The 26419-nt window shown below is 40.1% G+C and overlaps 1 long non-coding RNA gene across 1 annotated transcript; it reads right to left on the bottom strand.

Annotated features, from left to right (window-relative positions):
• Positions 1–8975: 8975 nt before the first annotated feature.
• Positions 8976–19358, bottom strand: LOC131576709 (uncharacterized). The gene is made up of 3 exons (XR_009277048.1): positions 17558–19358; positions 16879–17322; positions 8976–12422 (listed from the first exon to the last, which is right to left on the bottom strand). It is a non-coding gene; the product is annotated as an uncharacterized LOC131576709 (long non-coding RNA).
• Between the last annotated feature and the right edge of the window lie 7061 nt (positions 19359–26419).

Genomic DNA, 26419 nt, shown 5'->3' with positions numbered 1-26419 from the left:
CTCCTTTGAAGGTGATTCTTTCAGTAATTTTAAAACAGTTATTTGCAACACAGAGGGACAACAAAGAGCCAGGAAAAGGAAGCCTCTTCTGTTTTATCATCTACAGCAACCTTTCCATCTGTTCTCTGTTTCAACAGTCTGAGTTTTGATGTGGAGAATCGTCAAATCATTAAATGGTTTGTGTTGTAAGGGACTTTGAAAGATCACCTAGGTCCAACATCTCATCTTGTGCTGGGTCAAGTTGATCAAAGCCCCATCCAACCTGACTTTAAACACTTCCAGTGATGGAGCATTCACAGCTTCTCTGGATAACTTGTTCCAGCATCTCACCATCACTGTAAAATAATTTCTTCTTTATGTCTAATTTAAATTTACCCTTTTTTAGTTTAAAACACTTGCCTTTTGTCCTGTCACTACACTCCTAGTAAAAAGCCTATCTCAGTTTTTCATATAAACCCCCTTTAAGTATGGAAATTCAGTGAAGTCTCCCCAAAATCTTCTTTAGGCTTAATAATCTCAACTTTCTCAGCCTTTCTTCACAGTAGAGGAGCTCCAGCCCCCTGATCACCCTTGCTGCCCTCCTCCTGACCTGTTCCAACAGTTTCATGTCTTTCTTGTTCTTTCTTGTACATCCAGAGCTGGATGCAGCTGGAGATGGGACCACCAGAGTAGAGGCAGAAAAAACACTCCTCTATCACAACCTGCAGGACACACTTCCTTTGATACAGACCAGGATACTGTTGGCTTTCTGGGCTGCAAGTGCATAGTGCTGATTCATTCAGAATTTTTTGTCTACCAGTATCCCCAAGTGCTTCTCCATAAGGCTGCTCTCAATCCTTTTACTTCCAGCCTGTGTTGATGTTGGGGATTGCCCCAACCCAGGTGAGGGACCTTGCTCTTGGCCTTGTTGAACTTCATAGACCTCCTCCTCAAGGCTGCCTAAGTCAAGAAGATCCTCAGATTCAGCTGGATCAGATGATACATTCTATTTTTTGTTTTTAATATTTTGTTATGCACATTACCTCTATTCCTATTGGCTGGTGGCTGGGATGGTTTAAGCGTGAAAGCAAGAAATGTGTTGCTGGATAACAGTTTCTGTGCCAAAGCTGAAGTGCTTCTGCTAAAATTGATTGTCAGTGACATGAGCCTAATTCTTCACTATTTACCAGAGAGCCAGATACAGACATCAGGAGGGACTGAGGGATGAGCTTAGTGTGTTCTGACAGAAGAGCCAGTGGTAGCAGAACTGGACAAAGACCCTGCTCCTCTGAAATCTGGACACAGAATGCTCCCTGCTGCCCAAGAAACCCTCCCTTTTCAGCCTACTGTACTGCTGACTGAGCTTTCCCTATCATCTTGGTTGTTCCTTGGTCTTGCCAGACCTTGATAAGCCTGAACACAAACTATTTGAGGAATCCTGATCTGTAATTACCTAATGGGCTGTAGCAATTCAAATATTCCTGGGAGATCTGGTCTGAGAAAACAGTGCTGGGACTCCACTGAGAGTAACAAAGACAAAACATGTTCATTAGAATGGTGTCAAGTGAGGTCTGTCCATTAATTTTCTCTGTGTGGGATGCCAGAAGGCATTCTTGTTATTTGGAGCCAGATCCAAAGTGTAGATCCCAGAGAAGTCCTAATTTCACATTCAAAACCATGCAAGGATTGTTATGATAAGTAGACCGTGCAAGGAGCATTTGAATTAGTGGGCAGTTCTGCTGTGAAATAAGTCATTAGCTAAGGTCGAAGTGGTTTGGGACATATTCATGCTACTGTGCTATAAAGAAAAAGAGTTGACTACTTGAATAAGGGTATTTTTTGTCTCATCTACATTCTGTTCCCAAATACAGTTGATGAGCTAAATATTTAAAGATCAGCTAATACATTTAATAGAACTGATCTCACCCACAAAACTTCAGTTTCTCTTGCTTTCAGTATGTTTTTTTCTCACAGATCAGACTGAACATTTTTGCTCAAGTTTGTCCTGTCCAATGACATTTCTTGGCTAAAGTTTCCTCTTCTCTGGCAGCAGCAGAACTGTACTTAATGCTTAAACACAATGTGATGGCAGATTAAAATTGATGGCAGATTCCACCCACCCCATATATGTCCCTCACCCTTACATGGAATAAGTACTGTGATAACGCAAGTTGTGTTTAGGGTCAGTCCATTTTTGGATTTTTGACTTAAAACGCTCTGGCATTAGCTGTGCCTTAAAGGTTTGGTGAATAGCCAGAGTCAGAACAGTTTCAACCAACCAGATTTAATCTGTCACTGCATATGCATCAAGGACCTAAAGGTAAATCTGCAGCTTCAGGAAAGTTCTGTTTTAATCTGATTTATTGTCATCTATGAAAATTTGGTATCACTCCTTTTTTTTCTGAAGTAAATTGATGTTCTATTTTGTTAGCTTCTCACTGTTTGAATTTTTCCATCTAAAATAAACCATACAAATATATATTTTCCTCCAAAAAAAAAAAAACAAAACAAAACAACAAACCTCTCATCTCACAAATGTCAAGTATTCCTATTTGTCAAGAATTCTGGATATTTTTTTTCTAACATTTTCTTTTGCATTTCCAAATAGCTCTGTAGAAGTTTCCATTATGTGAAATTTCCTGCCTTTGCTGTCGCAAAGGTAAAAAGTTTGGTACTTTGCTGTCGCAGTACCAAACATGTTTGAGATTTCTGGTCCATTTCAGACTTTTTACTGATTTGCATTTATTTCTTTTCCGAACTTGTTCGGTTTCCTTACATGTCTGTTGTGTCCAGATTTGCCTGCTCTGAAGATCAGTTTGATCAGTTCTCCTTTTAGTTTTGTTTTATACAGCAGAATCACACACATTGTTCTTCAATACTTAAGAAAAACCAGAAATGTAATGTGATGTTAGTTTATTTTGTAACCTACCCCAGAGTAAAATGCTAACGAAAAGTAAACTCTTCAAAGGCTTTCAAGGTTCATTGAAGAGCTTTGTATTTGAAATTCTATTGACTAGTGTTACCCTTCCCACTGAAGTAGATCATCAAAATGCAAGGCCTTGCCAGGATTTTTTTCTACTGGAATAAAAATTGCTGATACAAATTGGATATGCTCTTAGTATAGTCCTGTTTATTTGTAAACAATGTACATAAACCCCATTTCTACGTAGGCAGAAGCAGCAGACTCTGGTGAGATGTTTCATTGTCTGTAAAAGAGGGTGACTCCAAGGCCTGGTTGCAGGAAGACCAGCTCTCAGCTTCTCCTCAAGGTCACATCTGTAAGTCTTTCCTCTGCCTTTCTGTTGTTCACATTCACAGCTTTCAGGCTATACCACGTGTCACTGTCAGACACAAAATGATTCACACAGATGCAGCTCAAAGTGAGGTGAAAGAAGAAGCACATTTATTTGTTCTTTCAGTATTTATAGGTTTTTGACAATGACCAGGGATTGGATAGTCAGGTTACCATCTTCCCAACCACACTGGCCATGAGAGATGTCCATCAAAAGGGATATCTTTAATGGAATGTATAAACACTTATGTTTATGGTTACTTTCCTGGGAAAATGGCTAGAAATTATGAAAACAATTATCAAAAGGTCTGATTCTCAGGGCAACAACCACAGCCTGCCTTTTTCAACCACTTAAACATTTCTGAATTTATCTTCCTTAGCTCTGTGTATGCATTCCTGTGCATTTGAAAGCAGGTCTTAACTGACAGTCTATTGCACTGATCTTCTCAGGGAGATAGTTGGGAATTTCTGATGCTTTAAATTCAAAACAACAATGGCACAAACACTGTTTGAACTTATCTTAGGAATTTTATAATCACAAATTAATATTATTCAGATTTTTTCCTTTGTACCCACTGTCTTTTTATAAAACTTAAGTTGGAGATGTCAAACTACCAAAATAATCATTGTACACTTTAGTAAACATATCAGAAAGGTCAAAAAATTCAGTCTCTGGCTCTTACATAAATCCAAAAGCTACCACTGGAAAGACAATCTTTTAATCAGACTTTCACTTGCTTTTCTGACTAGCAGCCTTTGATCCTTAGATGAAAAATTAAAGCAAGTGTTGTAACACTTCATGAGACAATAGAATAGCTGTCAGATCCTAGAAATTTAATCACCAATGCATCAGACCCAAGTAATGAAACATGCACAGTCAGTAAGGCTGTGGTTCAAAACAAAAAGCAAACATTAGGAAGAAAAATAACAAGAAAATGTAGGAAGAAGTCAGGTATCCACAAAGTTTCACATCATTAAATAACAGTCATGAGTTTTTTAAATTTTACAAGTTACGGAGAAAAATACAAACTGTTCCATAGAAATCTTGATAATTTTTTCCCCAGCTGTCAAGCTATCCCAATCTCAGCTGCAAAAATAGCAACATTCTCAGCATGGAAATAGTAGAAGCCAAAATCCAATTTTAAAAGTTCCTGGAAGTATTGAGTACCTTTTTTTCCATCATAACATCTGAGGTAGCTTTTTCTTGCTGTATAGAGGCAACCTGAAAATTGTCTGAGGATGGCAGAGCCCTGCTGAACAAGGTCAGCTCCCACAAGAACTTCACTTGCCCTTGATTCTCACCCTCAACATGAGTCACATGAACAGCAGTGGGCAGAGCTGTAACAAGGTTGAATGCTTCCCACATAAAATCCCTAGGTAATGACCCTTCCTAGGAGTGGGAATAAAGTAATACTGCCTGTCTTTAATAAATGTGATGGAGAGCAGTGTAAGTATGGGCCAGGAGGCAAGCAGGAGGTGCTGCACTTCACTACCATGGGGTGTTTGTGCCTGTAGTGCTGCTGCTCAGCCCAGCCAGCTCTCAGGACCACATCGGCACAGCTTGGCTGCTCTTCCTACAGCATTGTGCCTACCCCCAGCAGCCTGCAGCAGGTGTCTCCTGAGAGCCACTTCTGCAGTGGTCCGTAAGTGGAGAGGGGAGAAGATACATCATAAACAAATTGTTAGATAAGAAGACTTAGCTGCTAGTTAGTACATTCATGGCTGTCCTGAATCGCTGTCTATTTATTTATTTGTTTGTTTGTTTATTTATTTTTACTTTTTAAGAAGTCTGAGGTTTATTTTAGCAACACTTGAGAGACCTTCCCTTGTGATCAGAATGAAACCTCTCATTTTAAATATGGTTTCAGCGTTTTATCTTGCTTACTTTTAACACTGCTTGGCCAAAGAAGACAGCTTGATGACTTCAAAAACCATTTTTCTCTGGATGAAACTGCAAAGAACCACCCTTAACTTTTTCTTTTATACCTAATTACATCTACCTCCCTTTCTCTAGCATTTCCTGCTTTGTGTTTTGTAAACACTGCAGTGTCCCCTCCAGGCACTGAGGAAGGTAACTTTGAATTTGGCCCAGGTTTGTTGGGGTAGTTGGACCAACCTACCTCCAGAGGTCCTTCCAAACTGAATTATCGTATGACCTTAGATTTCTTACCTGCTGAAAAATCACTGTTGCATCAGTTTTACTTCAGCAGTTGTTATCTCACCAGGATGATTATCCTCTTGTTCTTAACCTTGCACTTGCTCATTGACACAAATTTTAGTCAACAAGGTTAACTTAGGAAAAATATGTCAGTGTTTTCTCTGCTAATCAGCAAATAAGATCACTATGACTTTCCCAGCTAATTAGGTCCCTTATGAATATTAACATGCATTCAATAATTAATGTCAAGCAGTTTTGTCACACTGAAACTTTCCTGCTTGTATTTTTGCAGAGCTTTTTAAAGACCATGAGAAGGACTCTCCAGCTGAGTGACAGAGGCAACAACACAGTTCCCACTAAATTTAATAGGCTTTTTATTATATTGTGAACAAAAACTATGTGAGAAAAAGATTAAATACAGAACAGGCCACAGGTAACTTCACAGATATATACTATGCTCAGGCTGATGCTGGAAGAACCAATGAATTTTTATATCTGCCAGATTTATTACTAAAATCATTATAATTTGCATGTTTAAGTATTTCCCCCCCCCTAAAGTCGTTGCTGGATAGTTCTAAGGAGCTAAAAGGAACAGGTCTTCTCTGCAGCTTAATAATAAGGGTTTCATGAATAAAAAAGGCTAAGGAGCAAGAGAGAAGGGGAGGGTTTTGCAGTTATCTATGAAAGATGATTATCTATTTACAAGATTTTATTAGTGACAGCTTTACTGTACTTGCTGCTTTCTAACCATTTGCATTTGGGGTTCTGATTTTGCAGTTGCTGAGTTGTAATTGTCCTCTTAAGAAAAAAATAGGATGATGGTCAACAGCCCTTTCAAAAGATAGCCAGGGTTTCACCTTTTATCTAAATGCCCAAGGCAATTATTTGGATGCCCAGGTAAGGAGGTAAGGCACCCAGAATGTGGGAAAACAAAATTCAAGTACCATTATTCTGGAAAAGGTGTTAGTCCAGAGCTCCTTCCTCTTTGCTATCACTCTATCCATCTGCTGCAGGATATTCTGGGAAGTTCTGTTTTGTATGGCACACTCAAATATTCAGTAGGACAAGGACATATGTCATACAATATGGTCATTAAAGCATTCAAGTAGTGGGTGCTTTACCCAACTCTTCATGGTATTTAATCATTCTATGGAATACACAGTTTAGAACTTGTCCCCTGAACAGCTGGATGACTATAGCACTTACCTAGACAATTCCAATGTTCTGAGATAAAAACTGGAGGTATTTTAGATCCAGGTGAATGCTTCACTTCTAAGCTATTATGGATAAAAAAAGCAGATACCTCCATCCATGACTGTATAGAAATACATATCAGCATATACATTGTATCAAATCCTGCAGATGAAATAGGAGGGGCAAAAAAAATTTATCCCCTGAATCTGGGGTTTCTGTCTAAATTCAAAGTATCTGGGTCCTGTAAAGACATAGATGTTAGTATCATCAGGTTATGGCAACATCTAAGTAACTCTCACTAATTTCTTTTTTAAAAAATGTATTTACTGATTTATTACAACAAATAGTGCCTATATTTTGGTCAAAACCACCTAAAATGACATAGAATCATTTGAATCCTAGTTTTGTAACTTCATTCTGTAATGCTTTAGAATTGTACAGATTTGAATACTAATAAGCCAGAATACTCAGCAGTCCCTCTCAAAAGAGAAACTAGGAACCTCAAGGAAGAAGAATTCATGAATTAGGAAATACATGAAGGTAATTCTTGCACAACTCTGAAGTGCCGAAGTTTTCTTAAAAAAGCTATGAACTAATATAATTGAAGGATCCTTCTGAGTCTAGCTGCCAGGCAACTTAATTCCTTTCTCTTGTTAAACCAAGACATTCAAGGTGTGAAAAGCCCTAGTCTGAGCACTACCTTGCACAACTATGTCAAATCTGGGATCTAGAAGTACAACACTCTGAGTCAGATAGTACATTTGCCTCCGATATCACATATCAGCATTGCAGCTCTGTAGTCATACTGTACCATTACTAAACCACTGTTTACTGCCTTCCAATTCTGTAAAAACAAAAAACCAAACTTGTAAAAACACATATTAATTTTCCAAGAAACCTTAAGGTATGTCACAAACAATTAAAGACATTTCTTGGCTAGAAGATTTGGTACAGTATACAAACATACAGAGAGCAGAAAGAAGAGAGTGAAAACAAGAAACTCATCCCATTAGCCAATTAGGATAGCATTGATAATTTACTCATTCCTACATTTTTCCTACTCATTTCCTACAATTTGAATTCCTGGGAAGTTTTGAGTGTAGCACAGTGATGTCTGATGAATAGCTTTGGGAATAATATTGTAAGCACACCTTCTGCCAAATGGTATCAGCAGCAAGTGGGAGCTAAATTTAAATATCAAAGACATTTAAATTGACACACACATTGGCTGCTGGCCAGAGACCCAAGGAAAGCTGTGTTGTTTGGTTTGTTTTTTAATGAGTTCCTTTTTTGGATCTCAGGGAGCTTGGTAGCAAGCTGTCTGTCAGGATGTAGCACTACGGAGGCAGTAAGATGCGAAACTGATTTGTGGAAGATCAACAGTAGATAAGTATTTTAAAGGTAGTTGGATAGAGGTAATAATTACATACACATCAGCAGGAGAGGTCACCCAAGGACAGAGGGCTGAGGATGGGGCGGGGGAAGCAATACCTTTTGAGAAGGCTACACCTTGAGGTGGGAGAAACAGCTTTAGGGAAAGATGCTTGAGGGAAAGTCTAGACTGAAACAAAAAGAGCATAGAGAAGTCCTTATGCCCAATGCTACAAGGTATCAAAGGACAGACATTTAATAGTGGTGTCAAGGGCAACAAATACATTGGAGAGGATGAGGATCATCCAAGATGTGCAGGCTTGAACCTTGGTTAGGAAGTAACTTTCAGTGATGGTACAAGGAGGATGTCTGCGAAGAGGAGCCATCTGGAACAGACTGAAACTGGTCTAAGACTCAGATCACAGCTATTTATTTTCTTATTGCCACCACTGCCACTTTGTTCATCTGCTTTGTTTTTTGTAACAGTTGTAAAGATCAAGAGCTGTAGAAACAAATGTTCTGTTTCTATTAATTTGGATAGCACCGAAGTCAGATGTGAAGAGATGCACAGTGGGCCAGGAAGATTTGGTTTCCCAGGAAACAATAAATCAACAGGTTAACTGAAGGATTAATGCACTGAACAGAGGAAGAGAGAAGAAATGGCAGAGTCAGCAAAACAAGAATGGAAATAACAAAAGCTGTTGATGATCGTATTACATTGTGGTTAGTGGATCCAATTAACATTTGTTACCTTTGCTGTGTGTGTTTACAAATCCTACTACTAGTACAGAAAGTTGCGCATTAATTTAAAATAAATCAAGAAACACAGATAATATTGTTTATTGCTAAAATCAAAGTTGTCACTTAGTAGCTTATCTTGATAAGGCCTTGCTGAAATGGAGTGGCATCTTCTCCACAGACATCAAGCTGAAGAAACCTCTCAGGAGCCACTTCCTTAAGCAGACCTTCTGCTGCCTTATTTTATTTAGTTTGCATATAATTTTCTAAGCACTTCTTAATTTATTAACATATTTTTAAGTACATTAGGGTATAGCTAATACTGGCTATGCAAATTTGGTAAATCAAAGTACAACCCACAGCTCATCTGCAATACATTTTGAATTTGCATTGTGTTTTTCAGGCCATCCTTTCCCTGCTTGCATTCTGCAAAGCAAAATTCACCTGTAGGGAAGGACAGAGGGTGAAAAGATTTCCAGGGACTCTTCATGTATCTTCCAACAAGGTGCAGTAGATCTTATTTCCCAGTCTCTCCTTCTTTGGGGCCAGCATTGCAAGAAACCCCAGCAAGTATCAAACTGTGCAGGCAGGAATGGTCAGACAAGGGTCCCTACCAAGGTCTCAGAGACCTTGAGCTTCACTGGCTTAATTCTCAGTATTCTCTGCTGCAAAATGGGTATAATTATACCCATCTTCCATGCAAAACTGTTATGTTTCCATTAGCTAAGATGTGCTAAGTGTGTGGAAGAAACTTGGCTCATGTAAAATGATTAAAAGAGAGCACAAAGGCAGTAAAAGTTCTCAACAGGTGTGTTCAGAACGAGAAGCTCTGCTCAGATTAAATAGGTGATATTTGTTTAAAAGGATATCGGTGCTATGAAATACTGACACCCCATCTTCTCCTTATGCCTTACAGGAGCTTGTGCAGAACATTCAGGATGCAGGGATGAGCCAGCAGGTGGCTGTAGATGGCAGCGGCTGCCTGGAATGGGGCAGGTGCCAGGATGCCAGAGGAAACCCGGAGTAGGCTCACCAGGTACCTTTACAAGCAGTTTTTCGGCAGTGTCCGGTCCTTAGTTATTCATGCCCCAAATAGGCTCAGCCAAAATGAATTTCCCCCGTGTTTTGAAGTCAAACCATTCACACTAGGGAATTTCTACTTCAGAAGTGCCTAGTACTGAATAAATGGCTGCTTTGCACTACATAAAAGGTAGTGGAAAATCATAAATATATTTATCAAAGTATTTCCCAAATCAACAAGCCAGTATACCTCAATTCTGAACTTACCCGAACACGTTAACTTACACCACTCCTTGATACTTTAATTTTGTCAGGCTCTTTATCAGATATTTGGATCCTGCAGCCTATCAACCACACTCATCTCATTCACTATGGCAAGTGGGACTTCAAGGAGAAGGAAAGTGGCTTGCAAAATATTCTCTCTAGTCGCAGCAAAAGGGTATAAAAAGGCAGGAATATTTCAATTTTTTCTTGGAAAGAGATTGGGAAAGATTTTGTATTGGTCTTCCTGCTGGACTCCCGTGTTATGCAATTTCAAAACACAGTAGTGCTTTTGGGGGGATCTGTATGTCAGAACATTCCCATGTCAAAGGATGAAGAAATCACCAGGGCCGGTGGAGGCATTAGAGAAGGGAACAGTCTGGAGCCTATCGTAGCTTCACAAACCAGCACTAAACCAAGAGAATTACACAAGCATTGCACAAGGGAGGCTTCACTGGAAGTGTTGCCTCTGGCTCGCATTCCTTTTAAGCTGTTATAAAATTTTAAATATAATTAATAAATAACCAGGCCTCTCAAGCAGAGATGAGTCCAAAGCTCTGCCCCCTGCGTGAACCGAGGTTGTTATTTCAGCTCTGGATACGCAAGTCCAGCGTATCGCGGCGAGCGGCAGCGCTGCTCCGGCTGCGGGGCCGCCTGCTGAGCTCAGCCAGACTGGCCCGGCCGCATTGCTGCTGCCAAGGAAACAAACCCGGCGGCTCCGAAAGGTGGGGCAGCCTAAATCACAGCCCTCGTTTCAGGGCAGGATGGAGGCAGGTCCTTCAAGCTGCCGTTCGGATGGAGGGTGAGGAAGGTTATCAGGGGGTTTCCTGCTCCTCCTCCCCTTCCCGTGCAGTATCAGCAGCGGCCGGAGCATCTCTGCTCACGGGGCTGGGAGCTCAGGACTGGATTTGCAGCCTTCATTTCGGTGCTCCTTCAGGCAGGAGGGGCAGGGTGGCAGGAGAGGCCAAGGAGTCACTGGGTTGAAGAAAGAAATCTCTGCCTTTTAGCTGCCTGACGAGAAGGAATCTTCACCTCTCCCACCGTGTCCTCACGGCAATTTTCTAAGGGAAAACTCTGACAGTAGTCCTACCCCTCTTTCTTTTGTTTATCAGCCTTTGCAGACCTATTGATTAGACCTGGAATTAAAACATTCTCATATTATTAAAGTATGTAAAGACAAGTTTTTAGACCTTGACGTTACTCTTCATTATTTTTATCCACTCACAGTAATTTCTAAACCATTACAAATCTGTTCTCTGAGACATCAGTTGCAATTAATGTATTGGTATCACCTGTGTTATGGGAAGGGCCTTTGTGCCACAGCCACTGCTGTGAAACATTAATATCAGATTTAGGAACTACTTTTCTAATATAACAGCTGTTTAATGGGAGTGTATGGGCTAAAGAAGTAAAAGAGGTATGACTAGACAAACACATGAGAGTCAATGTGGACTATTGCTAATCAGAAATACTAATAATTACACTTCATTGATTTCAGCTGGAGTTTCAATGGAGTTTTTATGTTTCTAAAAATCTGATCACTTCTATCTAAGGGTATAAAAAAGAGTGCAGTTTCTGACAGCTTTGAAAATATTATCTGTGGTTGCTGGTCTTGATTTCTAGAGCTAAGAAAATCTCTGTGCATGTCAAATACCACACAGAAGGTTAAAAACTGAATACCATAATCTCATGCTTTATATTGTAGTATTTTTCCTAGTAGGTGCAAATTCAATGCATAAAATAAAATAAGCACTGAGTACCAAATACTCAGCAGCCAGATGCTTGTAGGTAGAGATTAAGAACAGTAATATTACTGCAGCTTTATAAAATGTTCAGCTACTATGAAGCAATAATTAATATCAGCTCTTGTTTAGACTTTTAAATTAATGATGCACGACAAATTACAGCTCAAAGTTGACCTAAAGAGGGCATTAAAATTCACCATAAAATATTTTCCAGGGTTGTCACAGAAGATAAAGCCCAGAGCACATTAGATGGCTAATTTGTCCTCTGGTTGATGATCCATGATTTCAAGACTAACTCTTGTAGCAATATATTATTACAATAAATCAATTTAATATTTTACCATGTGTAAAATGGTGAAAAGCACCTTATAATCTGCTAAGGACCTACTCACAAACTCTGGCTTTGAGTTTGGACACATGAGTATACTAAAAGAATCCATGCATTTTCAGATTTTATCTAAGAATAAAATACAGTAAAAGTAAAGAATATTACATAAAGAGGAGTCGGGATCAACAAGCAGGTTTAGGCTAAGGATGATGGTATATTCAGGTAATGCATTTACATATGAGACAATAGGCTGGTTGGTTGCTGTAGATTTCCCTTCTCTTCAAGTGTCATTTGTGACTTGTATCCTGGGACATCCAAGGAGAACTGAGACAGAGGCTGGAAAAGGGACAAAGACAGAATGCTGGTTTAGGAGCTTCATGTACTTCTTACAATTTTAAAAGTATTGTTTTATCAAAAATAGAGCACTTAAAAAAATCTGCTGTCTATCTATGTCCTATGGATGATATGCAATTGCCTTCTCTGTTATTCTCTCTATTTAATAAGCAGCTCTGTGAAATTTGGATGACTCCAGGTTTTGTAACATGGTTGATAATCCCTATTGCATTACTGTGCCCAGGAAAAAAGAAAAAATTCAGGAAGGAAGGAAGCACACAATGTACTTTAGGGGAGACAGGAAATGGTTGACCCCTTCTTCATGTATTTTAGCAAGTCCTTGCTGTCTTACCCTGAGAACACTTAAGCTACAAGACAAGGTGTATAATCTCTGGGAGATTTCTCCTAGCCATATTTCCAAAAGTGGTAGTTGTCATAGGAGGAAAAGGATGTTATAGGTGTTCACTGAGCACAACAACAGGATGAGGACCTTCAGGCAATTTGGGTAGGGGATGACCTGGCTGTGGAGCTTGACTGGTGCTTCTGAGCAGGCCTAAAAGCAGACTTGTAGGTTGCTGGAAAAATTTATGAGGGAAAGTTTAGATCCCTACAGGCATCGTGTAATGTTAAGTGAAATTTTTGAGATTTGCATATTTTAAAGTGAATACATAAACACCACCAAAACTTAATCTTAATCATTCATGGCCCTTCACAGATCCAACCCAGTGGGCTCAGAGAGTTATAGAGGAAAGATCATGAACCAAGTAAACTTCAACATCTGTATTAAAAAGATATTGTGTATGTCAAGAAACTCAATCTTTCCAATTCTGGATCAGTTCCCTCACATGATCACAACAGATTTTATTTGGGCTTACAACAGGCGGGAGACTAAAGTGGACTTTTATACATTTTCATCTACCAAACTATCACCTTCTGTTTAAAGGACCCATTATAGAGAAAGGAGGAAGAGATTTTCATAGACAGATGGAAAATAAATAAAACCAATTCTTCCAATATTTCTTAAAAATTATTTGTATAGAAGAAGACAAGATATATATATTATGCTTCTAAAAAACAGCAAAACATAATCCTGATAATTATTTTTAAGGGGTTATATGCTGAAAAGTGACTGTAAAAGATTTAAAGTATAGTTCATTTTTTTTTTTCCCCATGTGTTATTTGAACATCATAAAACACTGTTCTCCCATGTGTTCTGGATGTCTGAACTGGTGATATGGAGAGTGTTGCATTTCAGTGGACAAACTCCCATTACAGTATTGTAATAATTTGAAAGAACACTTAAGGTGGTTTTGGCTGGGATAGAGTTAATCTTCTTCATAGTAGGTGCATGGGGCTGTGTTTTGGATTTGTGCTGGAAACGGTGTGGTTTCATTACTCCTGAGCAGGGCTTACACAGAGCCAAGGCTTCTTCTGCTCCTCACCCCACCAGCGAGAGGTGGGGTACACAAGAAGCTGGGAGGGGACACAGCCAGGACAGCTGACCCCAACTGACCCAAGGGGCATCCCACACCATATGGTGTCATGCTCAGCTCATCAAGCTGGGAAAGAAGGAGGAAGGGAGTACATTCCAAGTGATGGCATTTGTTTTCCAAAGTCTCTGTTATGTGTGATGGAGCCCTGCTTTCCTGGGGGTGGCTGAACACCTGCTTGCCCATGGGAAGTGGTGAATGAATTCCTTGTTTTGCTTTGCTTGTGTACACAGCTTTTGCTTTTCCTATTAAACTGTCTCTATCTCAGCCTACAAGTTTTCTCACTTTTACCATTTCAATTCTCTCCCCCGTCCCACCACAGGGGAGTGAGTGGCTGTGTAGGGTTGAGTTGCCAGCTGGGGTTAAATTACAGTAATGGTTCACAAAGACTGTTTTTCTCTTGGTCTTTTTGCACACATCTTTATAATGTGTATCTTAAAATAACACAACAGCAGTCTGCAGGGAAATGAGCCTGAGCATGGAACAGACAGACAAGGACTTTCTTCCCACTGCTCCTACTGTCCTCTTGGCTGGCAGAATTTGTCCCTCATTCACTCTGCCAGCCTCCCAGTATGTTTTCCAGTAGTATTGATTTCCCTTTAAATATGCTTTACAACCTGAACCTACCAGCTAAAAACACTTCATAAGAGCAAGATCTTATCACTTGATGACTTGTGATATAATTCATGTGTTTTAACTTTGGTGTCTATCCAAGCAGGTGTTTTATCTTATGAACAACTTTCACGATTAGAATTCATGCCCTGTTTTCATGTCGGTAATAATAAAAAAAAGCCCCTTCTTCTACTTAATAGCTGAATACTGTTCACTGGAGAGTGAATATTATAGATACCATTACCAAACCAAAGAATTTTTTTTTCCTTTTAAATCATCACAGACATCAACACTGAGTTGTACTACAAGTATTCTCTCTACTCAGACATAGAAATGTATTGAATGACAAAATCTTTACCACAGCCATAAAAAAAACAAAATAATTAAATAGGACATGAAGTAATTTGTCCACCTTATGTTATACCTGGTGTCAGGAAAGCAGATGATGTAACCTCAGGCATTTTCACTCACACCTCCATTGTTGATCACTACTAAACACAGAAGACTGGCTTTAATAAACCAAGAAGCTGATCTAACACTGCAGCACCTAATGTCACTGGCTAATTAGAAACACTTGAAATTGATTCTTTCTGAGGTCCAGCAACAGCTGGTACATTCAAATTGGCAGAAGCAGATCTGGTGTATTAACTGCTATAACTGAGAACTGTCAACCCCCGCATAGAAAAATGAGTCTTTAGGTGTTAGTTCTTTCTGAACTGGTGCAGTATGGTGCTGTTTTAGGGGAGCCTCTAAGTACTACTGGGAATAGTGATAAAAGAGTAATAGCAATTTATGCAGAAAACAACCATAGCTACCCTAATGAGACTTCACTGCTTAGAAGGGTATGTTTTGCTTGGCTAATGAGTTTCCCTTCTGCCTTGTACTTAGGTTGGGGCAAATTGTCAGCCTGCCCTTCGTACAAGAGTGCCTTTAACAAAAACAAAGAAAAAATATTTTTTCATTCCTTCTACCCTCCTTCAGTCTTTGTTCTGCCTGTGCTGTGTTACTGTGTAATCTTGCCTACTGCTGGTTATTTGGGTAATGTAGACATTTACAGTTTGCCATTACAGAAATATAAGATTAGATATTGTAAAGACTTAGCTTTTCTTATATTATCAAATACTGATTTGTATTTGATAGCCTTATTGCTCTCCATTCTTATTAGTCTTTGATGAGATCTGGTGGCAGTGCTGGCTTACATAACCTACCTGAACCTTCTTGCCTTTGCATTGAGATTTGCCTGTTTGTTGACAGAAGAATTAGGCCTGTGTAGCTTCTCTTCTCTTTGAACTGAAAGAAGCAGCACAAGAAGATGTGAGATTTCTAAATCATTAGAATTCACTCAAAGGCCAAGTTTAATTTTATTTTGGCCTGAGTTTGGCTTGGGTTATTACTTCTGTTGTTTGTATCAGCCCAAAACACTGACCACTCCTGTGGTACCCTGTCTCTGTAAATGAAAAGTCAAAAAAAATTACTAGCATAACTGTGCTTGTAGTGAAGGTAACATATTAAGTAATTTACCTCAAAACATATCTTTAAAAAATTTACATATATCTTAAAATGCAGCTGGTTTAACTATTAAGATATATTTGATTCACAAGGAAAAACTGTGTGAAGAGTATAATTATGTGTTCATCCTTAACCCAGATCTTAACTCTAAGGGAAAAAAGATTCTTATATAAGAAATAGAGGAACAAAAAAGACTATTGGGTCTATTCTATTAAAGCTCACTACATTCAGAAAACATTTCCCTGCGGCCAGAATCTAATTGCTTTCTGAATAACCATTATGTATTTGCCTTTGCCCACTGGGCCATTCCAAACGTGACATTCCTTAAAGGGGAAAAATGACATCCAGCTGTTGTGTTTGAATTTCTTTTGTGCTAGCAAATACCAATATTTTATCCAAGAAGCTGCATTAGGAAAAAATGTGATACAAATGTAGTAATTCTGATGATAAATACTAAAATTAGCATTTGTCACGTTCCTTTGTTTATTACCTGTGTGTTATGATACAGGTTTACATTGCAGCACTCTGTGCCATGTGTTCCATATGATGCTTGCTTTGCTTAGTGCTGAGGAGGGGTGATGTCTGCTAAATGATCAGCTTCAACAGTTTCACTGTGTGGCTTCAGTTCTCTTTAATACTGTGGTTCTTGGAACTACCATCAATATTGAATTCATTTTCATACCTTTCTGGAGATGAATATAATTCCTTGTTTTACTAAGGCAGAGCTGAAGTCCGGTTAAGCAAATATCAAAGATACCCAGTTGTTTTGGATTTCCATTTTGGGGTCATGAGAATACTAAGTGCATTTGGAATATTTTACATGTGTTTAGATAAGAACATATTATTACCATGGAGAGAAAACACAGATGAGCTGAAAAGCAGTAAATTGTCCATCTAATACAGCCCCATCACAACTGCTTTTCTTTACGTAGTCCCATTCTTTTGGCACTCTTCCATCCACTGTACTAGTCACCTGAATACTATTTTCCTTGACTGTCAAGGTCAAGTCATACCACTGGTGTTCTGCTCTTCTTTCTGCTCAGTCTCCTCTAATTCAACATCACAGGATATGTCTGAAGCAATTGCCAGGAAAAACTACGCTGCTAACAGTGTGGGAAAGGAAAGTATCCCAGTATTAAGGCTGTAGTTGTGGCAGTCTTTGAAGATCCTGACATTTTCATGGTGGCTAGTGTCATTCATATGGGAGGCATGAGAGGGACATATAGTTCCAGCAGAAATAGCAAATAAAAAGTGAAGAGGTGACTGGTGGATGAGTCCGACCAGGAGTGGCCCTGGAAGAAAGCAATGTTTGGTTTTATTTGGTTTTATACTAATGAAACAGCAATGGAGGAGTACGAACAGGCAGGCAGGTGACAGCAGCAGTCCCAAATGTAAGCAGATATGGCTAAGCCATCAATAACTGTGCTGACACCTGGGAGCCACACATGGATTTTCAGCAGTTCCTGTGTAACTCCTGTTCCACAGCACCTTGGGCCAGCACAGCCTTGCTGTGGCCATAGACCTCACCTGTGGGATCAAGCAAGTCTTCAGCTGCCAAGGTTGATGTCAGCAGATCATCCTGAGGCCAGCTGGATACCTAAGACAGGTTTTACTGGCAAGGAAGGAATGACATCCTCTGAATCACTGATTTCTTTTCCTGGCAAAATCTGTTGGGAGTTCGCCACCCATCATCTCTCTGTAGGATCTTCATACTCTCGATGGAGACAATTTCCCAGGAGATACCTGAACTGGAAGAGAGGCTGTGGGATAGCTGGAGTTTTCCTAAAGGAAAGTTGATCTGTTTGTTAAGCTTGATTGGTATTTTCCAATGAATCCCGTGGTCTGGGACCTGTAAGACAAGGGGTTGTCTTAGCATATCTGAATATCTGAGCACTGTAAGCACTGACAGCTGCTGAGATCAGTTGGTTTTCATCTCCATGTACCTCCTAGGGCTGTGGTTCCCCACTTGAAAGCAGAACCTGTGTCCTCTTGGATGAAATGAAGTGTGTGGGCTGCAAGTGTGCTTTTGTTCAGCTCACAAAGACTCCTGAGAAGAGGTTTATACTGGTTTTGGCCAGCTACAGGAGAACAGACAGCACACAACACAGCAATACAATTCTGGTTACCCTGCCTAACCTACAAAAATGGTTTTAGTAAAAAAGAGCTAGCAAATGTAGAAGGTATTAATTGAACCAGACCTTGTGTGCATGATGTGTGAGATGCAGTACAAGAACTTCGAACACAGACTTTAGCATCTCATTAAATTGTTGTCTGGGTTGGACTAGAGCAGTCCCACTGATCTAATCTGAGAAGTAAAGGTAAATAAAGGTCTACATTTTATGACAGAAGTTAGTGACCTCTTTTTCTTTCTCTTTAAACATATGTTTCTTTATAATGTAGAGGATTTTTTCATCTGAAATATAGTCAGCTACAAAAATAAGGTATGTAAAAATGTCAGCAGGAGATTGACCTTTTTGAAACTTCTAAATAGCCATTCTAACTTGTAATCTATTTTTTTCTGAAAATACAGGTCTAAGTTTAAATGCTGGCTGCAGGCAAAGTGTTTGAATTGTTCAACTGTCTAAAAATATACTTAAAAGCTGCATATGAGGAGACAAGATGCTGATGTAGAAGCAAAGGAAAAGACAGTAAGTCAGAGCCTTCAGGAAGCTGTAGCACAAAGACTCCACAGAAGTTCTTTTCAAATCATCCCTCATCTGCCTGCTCATAGTGCAGATATTCATGTGGAAGGAGCATGCTGAATTCTTCCATGGAAGTTACATAAAAAGAAGTAATCTAAAAATAATTTTTTTGACCAGGAGGCCTAGAGGCAAGGAAGAACAGAAAGATACAAAATATTAGAATTAAAGAAGGTAATTTGCTTCAGACAATTTTTCTAGTAAGCAACCAGGCACAAAAAAAAGTAATGCTGTTTGACATAGCCTCTAAACACAGAAGACCTTGCAAGCTCCTTAGATTTTTTCCTTGCTAACATGACATAGCAAGGCTTTTTTCTTGGGTGCAGGGTCTGCCAGATCAGGAACTGAGGAATATAAAAGCAGAAGATTTCAACAGTGACCAAAGGAGCAAGGCTGATGAAATGGGCTCTTGGATTTTGTTCTCTGAGGCAAAGAAAATTTTGCAAGGCAGATCACCTGATTCCTTGCTCCATGTAATCTCTTTTCATTCAGTCACCGGAGCTTGGAGATAGTATGTTTCTTTACAAACAGCTTTGAAAGATTTCTGATCTGCCTTTAATTGGGTTACCATCCTGTCTTTCCCTGCTGTTCTCTGTGAAATGCTGCTTTGTGACATACATTTCCTCTTCCTTTCTGTACAAAAGCAAAAGATGAAGATCAAGTTATTTCTGAATAACAATGTCTAGACACTATTGCTGGACTCCATCCAAAAATGTTTAAACAGGTCATAGCTTAAGCTGGTGTAAACTGGCACAGCTGCACTGGCTTTGTTCTAGTTATCCTGACTAAGGCAGGTGGGGATGTAGCAGATGTTAACCATGCCCTTCTTGTTCCCTGTGCTCTGACAAAGATTTTTCTGAGCTTTACTCAGACTTATTCATTTTTGGGTACTCTGAGTGATGGTTTAATGTTAGAAATTATGAATGGGATTTAAGTGCATGACCCAGTGTCTAGACTATTGCTGGCACTTAATCTTCTGCCTTCCACGTAGGCATTGCTTTTGTACATTGTTTAATGTTTTACTGCTGTTCCTGCCTGTTTGTTGGACTGTGTGCTCATTTGTGTGTGCAGCTTAAGGAATGCACAGAGGGGTGGCTGAGGATTGCAGAGCAATTGTTCTAAGTGCACATATTACTTCTTTGTGCCTTTCTTCCTCCCCTCACCATTCTCAACCTTTGGTTGACAACAGCTTCAACAAGTAATTATGAATCATCCAATCTGGGAAGAAATACTTCAATTGCTTTTCATAATCACCTCCCTGTCATCACTAACTACAGAAAAACAAAATACTGTCAACATTGACCTCCACACTCTTGTAAACAATTTGGTCTTGCTATTTGCCTGCTGTTGAAACAATGAGGTAGACAATGGCCTGTAGAGAGATGGGCCCAACCCCTCTGCCTGGAGTTTTACAGTGACTCATCTCAATACGTGTTCATTGCCGGCATCATACAGGTCTCAGCACGCTGTGCTTCATGACAATCGTACTAACTCTACTTCAATCAGAGGAAGAAATCCTTTCCTTGTTAGCTTTGGAAAGATTTGGGTTCTGTTTCATTGCATTTCATACTAAAACAAAAAAAGTATAGAGAAGCGAGACAAAATTGTTGCTGACACAGAGCGGGAAATGAGTGTGTTATCTCACCTAGAGGCACTTTGTTCAGAAAGACTCAAAATGCAAATTTCGTAATCTTGATCGTGTTCCAGGGGATGGCCCTGGTTAAGCAAATGAGTATGTTTTAACTTTGCAAACTGCTGAAAATGCAGGAAATAGAGAAAACAGCATGAGCCAGCAGTTGCCTTGTTGCATGGGGTATGAAGGAGGAAAGGCCCCCCGTGGCCTCACTGCCTGGGAGCTGGAAGCGGAACGCAGCGCGCTGGCAGGTGCAGACTGCAGGGCTCACAGAAGTGGCTGTGCTGTCCTGGTGGCAGGGGGTTGCTGCTGCTGGTCAGCACAGGCGTGAGGCACAGAAGGAGACAGCCATGTTACCATTGTCTGGGCAGTTTTAGTTTTGCAGGTTTCTCTTTCATATTAATGTCTAATTTAGCAAAACAGCTGAGGGCCAAGGCACCCCCTGAAAAGCTTGCTTCTGTATTAATGGATTTCAGGGGTTTGCCATTTGATTACATAACTCTTTTAATGGAGGGAGAAATATTCTTTAGAGACTCAGGAATCATTAGACAGGTTGAGTTCTGCTCACAGGCAAGCCTTGTGTAGGGAGGGAAATGATAGATCCCTCTCTGTGCTTCCTTATAGTCTAATAGATAATGTAATGGAATTTAAGGGTATTTTTTTTAATTGTCTATAAGTGATAATGCCTGGGAAGAGGCATCTGAGACATGGTCTGTAGTTAAACTGCTGATACTTTTATAGCAAGATATAAAAAAGATGTCTAGTCTACTTCTCTCCACATCAAGCACCTCAACTGCCAGATCACCCTCCTCTTGTCAAAGCACAAACTTTTACAATGTATTTGCTCTCATTTGATTTGTCGTTTCTCCCTCTGCTGTATCTCAGGAGGCCTCACTCTTCACTGGTGCCACCACAGTGTGTATAGGAGACCAGAACCTTGCATCTCTCTGTTCATCACCCTACTTGAACTTCACACCCCTACTGCAGTGGGGCCTGTCCTGTCTTGCTGCTGCCAGACTCCTCACCTGGCCTTTGTTCCCATCCTCCCCTCCCCTGTCTCAGAGATTCCTTCTCCTGTCACACATACCCCCACTCAGGTGTGCTGAATGCCTCAGTCCCCATTTTATAGTCAGGAGGTTGAGGCTTGGGTTTCTTCAGGCCTTTCCTGCCTCACAAAGGGGACAGGAAAAAAAGATTGCACGGGACTTCCTGGTGACATGGGAGGTGAAGGAAGAAATGCCTGGATCTTCTCCAGCAGGCAGAAGCCCTCTGCATCCTGGCTTTCAGGGGAGGGCAACCCATGGGGCTCCAGTTCAGTGGCTGCTGCATTTCCCTTTGAGCCCAGCAGCTTGCAGATGGACAGGGAGGAAATGAACCAAAACTTTGAATTCTCTGCTTCTCTTGCAGTTTCCAATTTTCCTTCATGGTACAGGTCACTTCTACCTACAGAGCACCCCCTTGTCTCTTTGCATTAAAGGACCAGGGAGGGCTTTGCTGTAGCTGGGATAAAAAAATCAAGAATTTGAGGGCATATTTGGCATAATTCAAGCAATGGCTCTGGCTAAAGATTTTACAGAGCAACTTCACTTCTTGTAAGTTGTTCATGAGTAGACTACGTTTTTACACACTTGGTTTATTGGTTGTTTTAGGCAGTTGGGGTTGTTTTGTTGGTTTGTTTTTTTTTTTTACATTTTGGTTTGTGTATTTTCTGCCAAATATCTCCTTGATGTTTGTGAAAGATTGATTACAAACATTTAGCAGCTAACATTTGAGCTGCTCCTATTGAATATATAGAGATACATGAGATTTAAATTTCACCTAGTCATGATTTGAGACACTTAATTTGACTCTTTATTAAGGCTGATCATATGGCCTAAGCAGTTTAAGCAAACCTTAGAATCAATTGATGGTTGAAAATAGAGGCATTAAGTTGCCTGGGAGCCTAGGTCAATGCTCCTGTTCAGTTCAGAGGTATTGATCAAAAGCCAAATACATTCAAATCTATGTCTCATGAACCTGGGCAGCAGTGAAATCTAGAGAGAGGAGGAAGATTCTCCCCTTTAGCCTAATGGCAACCTGAGAGGGTATGAGACCATTGTTTCCACTTCCTCAAAGAGTATCTTAACTATCCCCATGTATATGCAGAGAGCAGTGTTTTCTGGTGTCTGCTTTGGCAGGATGCTGTCTTTTGGTTTTGTAGTGCCTTGCAATATATGCAGAAAACTTTTTGTGCACATTCCTGACAAATCCAGGACCAAGAATATTCTTAGCAAGTAAGTTGCAGTTCTTTGTACTCTTCATGCAGCCTGGCATGATGGGGTGTGGGGCTGTAGTCAATACTTCAAGTCAATATAACACTGGGCATGTACCAGTGATCTATCTTCTCATCATCCTGCAACAGGAATTGCTGGAACTGCGCTGACATGCTGTGTCTGTTGAAGAAAGAGAGAGCTGGGTCAGGGAAATATTTCTGTTGGATGTTAAATGAAATTATATAAGAATTTTATAGCAATGTCTTTAAAGTATAGCCAAAAAAAAATAAAAAAGCTAATAATTTGAACTATATTCACAGCATTATCATAAGTTTTATATAGAATTTTATATGATAGGTTCAAAGTGTAATTGTTTTTGCTTCAGTTTCTTAAGCTTCATTTCTCCCTGTACTGTCTCAGCAAATTAATTGCCTCAACACTCTTCTCCCAGTGACAGGAAACATGGTTTTATAGGCACTCTCCTTCAGTTACTAAGAGCCAAGGGTATGAGGCAGTGGTATTTAGTAGGTTTTTTGAAAGGTAACTAACAAGGCATTGCCATGGAAATCAGTGGGATTTAACCAACTGGAAAGTCTCTCCCCAAGACCCGTCTACCTATGCAGTGATCTCAATGCTTTGTAAAACTTGGCCAGACACCTCTGCTCAGGGCTGTCATATCGTTCTGTAAGGGTATTTCTGTTGGGGCACAGGGCAGGTTTCTGGCCACATCAGAAAAGCACTGCAGTAAGAGGGAGCTGCGCTGGATTATGTTATTTCCAAGCTTCCAGTCAGGAAGCACAGGCAGGATGAAAGGCACTGAAGCCTCTCCCTGGCGCTCGCTCTCTGATTGTAATGATAAAGTTTCAGATTGCGAGGAAGGCGGGATGGTTTCACAAGGGGAAACTGCCGTGCTTAAGGTGCCTCCAAGCCCTCTGCTCTCTGCAAGTTTGGGACTTCCTACAGTAGGAAGAGGATGATCACATTCCCTCCAACGTCAGCCATCACAGTGAGCAGCACGTGGGAGTAGAGGTATAGTTTTGGCTGGTGTCCTTCAGCTGGTTCCTCTAGGAGACCTCCCACTGCAGCAGGCAAAGGCTGGAAACAACCCATTAGCCTCTTGCTAATGCTGGAGTGCAAATTCCTTTTGCCCTGACCCAGGATAAACACACCTGCATTCCCTTATTGCCTTAGCATTTTATTTTGCCCCAGTGAATAACAGCAAAACAGAAGAGAGGGCTTTGTGGTTCAGGAAGCTGACAGTTATTAAAAGTAAATTTTACAAGAAGGCAAGATGGAGGAAGGGGAATTCTGACAAATCCCTGATATGTGTGGAATGTTGTTTTTTTTTACATGGGAATAAAGCAGAGTTCAGAGTTTCTTCAATTACATTTTGGGAGTTTTGTTATTTGAAAATAATTGTTTGTAGTTGCTTTATTTTTCCTGAGCCAGGGCAACTTTGATTGATGTAACTGGAACAAACAGGATTGCGTAAGTCTGCATAGGTTTCCTGGTATGCTGGCCAGGCTTTGTAGTGATTCTTATCATAGCTGGGAAGTTCTCACCTGACATCTGTACTAGCACATCATGTCATTTGCAGTAATGCTAACATAAGGCATTCCCACAGAACGGTCTCCAGCATGTCACTGTGGAGGGACGGGATGCAGGTGCTGCAGGTTTCTGCTGGACATGGACACAGCAGCAATAAAAACAACACCCCTGATTTGGCAAAAGAAACCACAAAAGCCAGGTCAGCTTTGCATCTACTAAAAATTGTCCAATCTGATGACAGTTTTTTATATCACTTTTGTGTTAAATTCTACAGTCTTGTAATCTGGAAGAACATGGGCAGGTGCAAGTGAATGAAATGACAGCTCTAGGGGGTTTTCCTAATTTATATTTATTAGTATTACCTACCATTTGTATTTATAACTAATTCAAGGATTTCTGGTTTCATAGTCAATGTCTTTTGGATGTTTCTGGGATTTCATATCGAAAGAACTCTTTGAAGGACAAAATGCAATATTCTACTGGATAAGATAAGGCTATTACCTCAAATGTTTGTTTTCATGTGAGAGAAAAAAAGGTTTATAGAAACACAAAATAAACTAACACCTTGAATGTTGACAGTAAGAAGAGAAAGGACATTTGTGCCTCAGATATCCTGAGACTGGTGGCAATAACTCATTACAAACAACTGAGAGCTGCAAAAAATCACCTGAGGACAGTCAGTGATGACCAAAATCTCCTGACATTGATGCTGGAGTGATTCCCCTGCAGGTAATATAAAAGTCCTTTGGAACACCAGCTTATAAATCTACAAGACAGATTTACAAAACCTAGAAGGCTGTTTTTCATCATCCATCTGACATACTCTTATTTCTGACTGCACTGATATTTAGTACTGGTCACACAGTAATGGAGAGGGGTGAGCCCACACGGTTATGCAGGACTGCCCCTATGCAACCTCACTTCATCCCATGCCCTTCTGGCCTGAGGAAGGCATCCAGCCACCACAGTGATGTCCAGGTCATCTGCAGGATGGAACTGACAGCAGATCTTTCTCAAGAATGGTTGGGCTTTTAGACAGGTGGGAAAGTAGCTTTGGGGTTTAGGTAAACTTTTCAAAAGCAGCAAAAGCCAGACAAAAAAGGGTTCTTAAATGTTCTTTGGTCCTGCTGATGTGTTTCACAAGGCCATATTAGGACAGCTAAGGACTCCAAAAACCCAGCACTTTGGAGTCTTTGTTCCATTTCTTGTTTGTGAAACTCAAGCTCCTGGCGCAGAGTCCCAAAAGTATTTGGGCATGTTGAATCCTACAGATTCCTGTGATCAGGTAACTCGGCTGCAGCTGCCTCGGGGACTTGAGCTCAAGGGCTTCCTATCACTTCTGAGAAGAAGATTTACACTTTTAAGAATTTTATCCATTATTTATGGAAACAAAGAACCCTTTCAAAAGAGGAGCTTCTAATTCCACAGCACGAGGCCAGCTGTGCCATCATTCCCTGGGGTGAGGGCTGCTCTTTATTTGCTGGGAGCAGCACCAAGCTCCATTCAACAGGGTGCTGAATTAAAGTTGGACTTTGGCACTAGAGTAGCCCTGTTGAGGGATATACCTGCCTGAGGTAACAACTGATGTTTTTATTCCTCATTCCTGCTTATTTAGAAAGCAAGCAAATAGCAATAAGCTTTAAAACAATTCCAAAAAGCTTGTAATCACAAACATACTGTGGGAACTCTGATTTAAATACAATTTTTTTTTTTTTTTTTTTTACACAGAATATATATCTTTTTACACCAGGAAACTAATAAACATAGTGTCAACAAGAGGCATCAGATTAATTCTTTAGCATTTGAAGGGCAGTTTGTTCATTGAGTGACTGTCTTCATTCCCTCCCCCTTCTGTGTAAATCTGAGAAACAAAGGGCTCTGAAACAGCTAGTGGGACCTGTGTCTGCATTTGGAGTCATAGAGATTTTAATTTCATTCTTCTCTATGAGCTTTGTATAAGCCTGTCACTGGCCTTCAGTAAAGAACAAATAAGCAGCAATAGCTTGTGTGGTGCCAAAACTATGAAACAACTGACATTAGTGGGAGCTTCTAGTGCTTATGAGATACTTAGGAATGTGAGCTCCAATGTGAAGGACCCAAGGAATGATATTTCGTATTTTCCCTGATAGTACAAAATCATTAAGTTCATACATTATTTTTAAGAGGCTGTACCTAAGTTAAAATTCTTGAGGAAAGTACAGGCAATGATAGGACTGTATAATGACTTTGTGATCTGATTTCCTGCTGTGTAAGGATG

This window comes from Poecile atricapillus, chromosome 2 (genome assembly GCF_030490865.1).
Source record: "Poecile atricapillus isolate bPoeAtr1 chromosome 2, bPoeAtr1.hap1, whole genome shotgun sequence".
Lineage (NCBI taxonomy): Eukaryota > Metazoa > Chordata > Aves > Passeriformes > Paridae > Poecile > Poecile atricapillus.
This window is presented reverse-complemented; position numbering and strand designations above follow the sequence as displayed.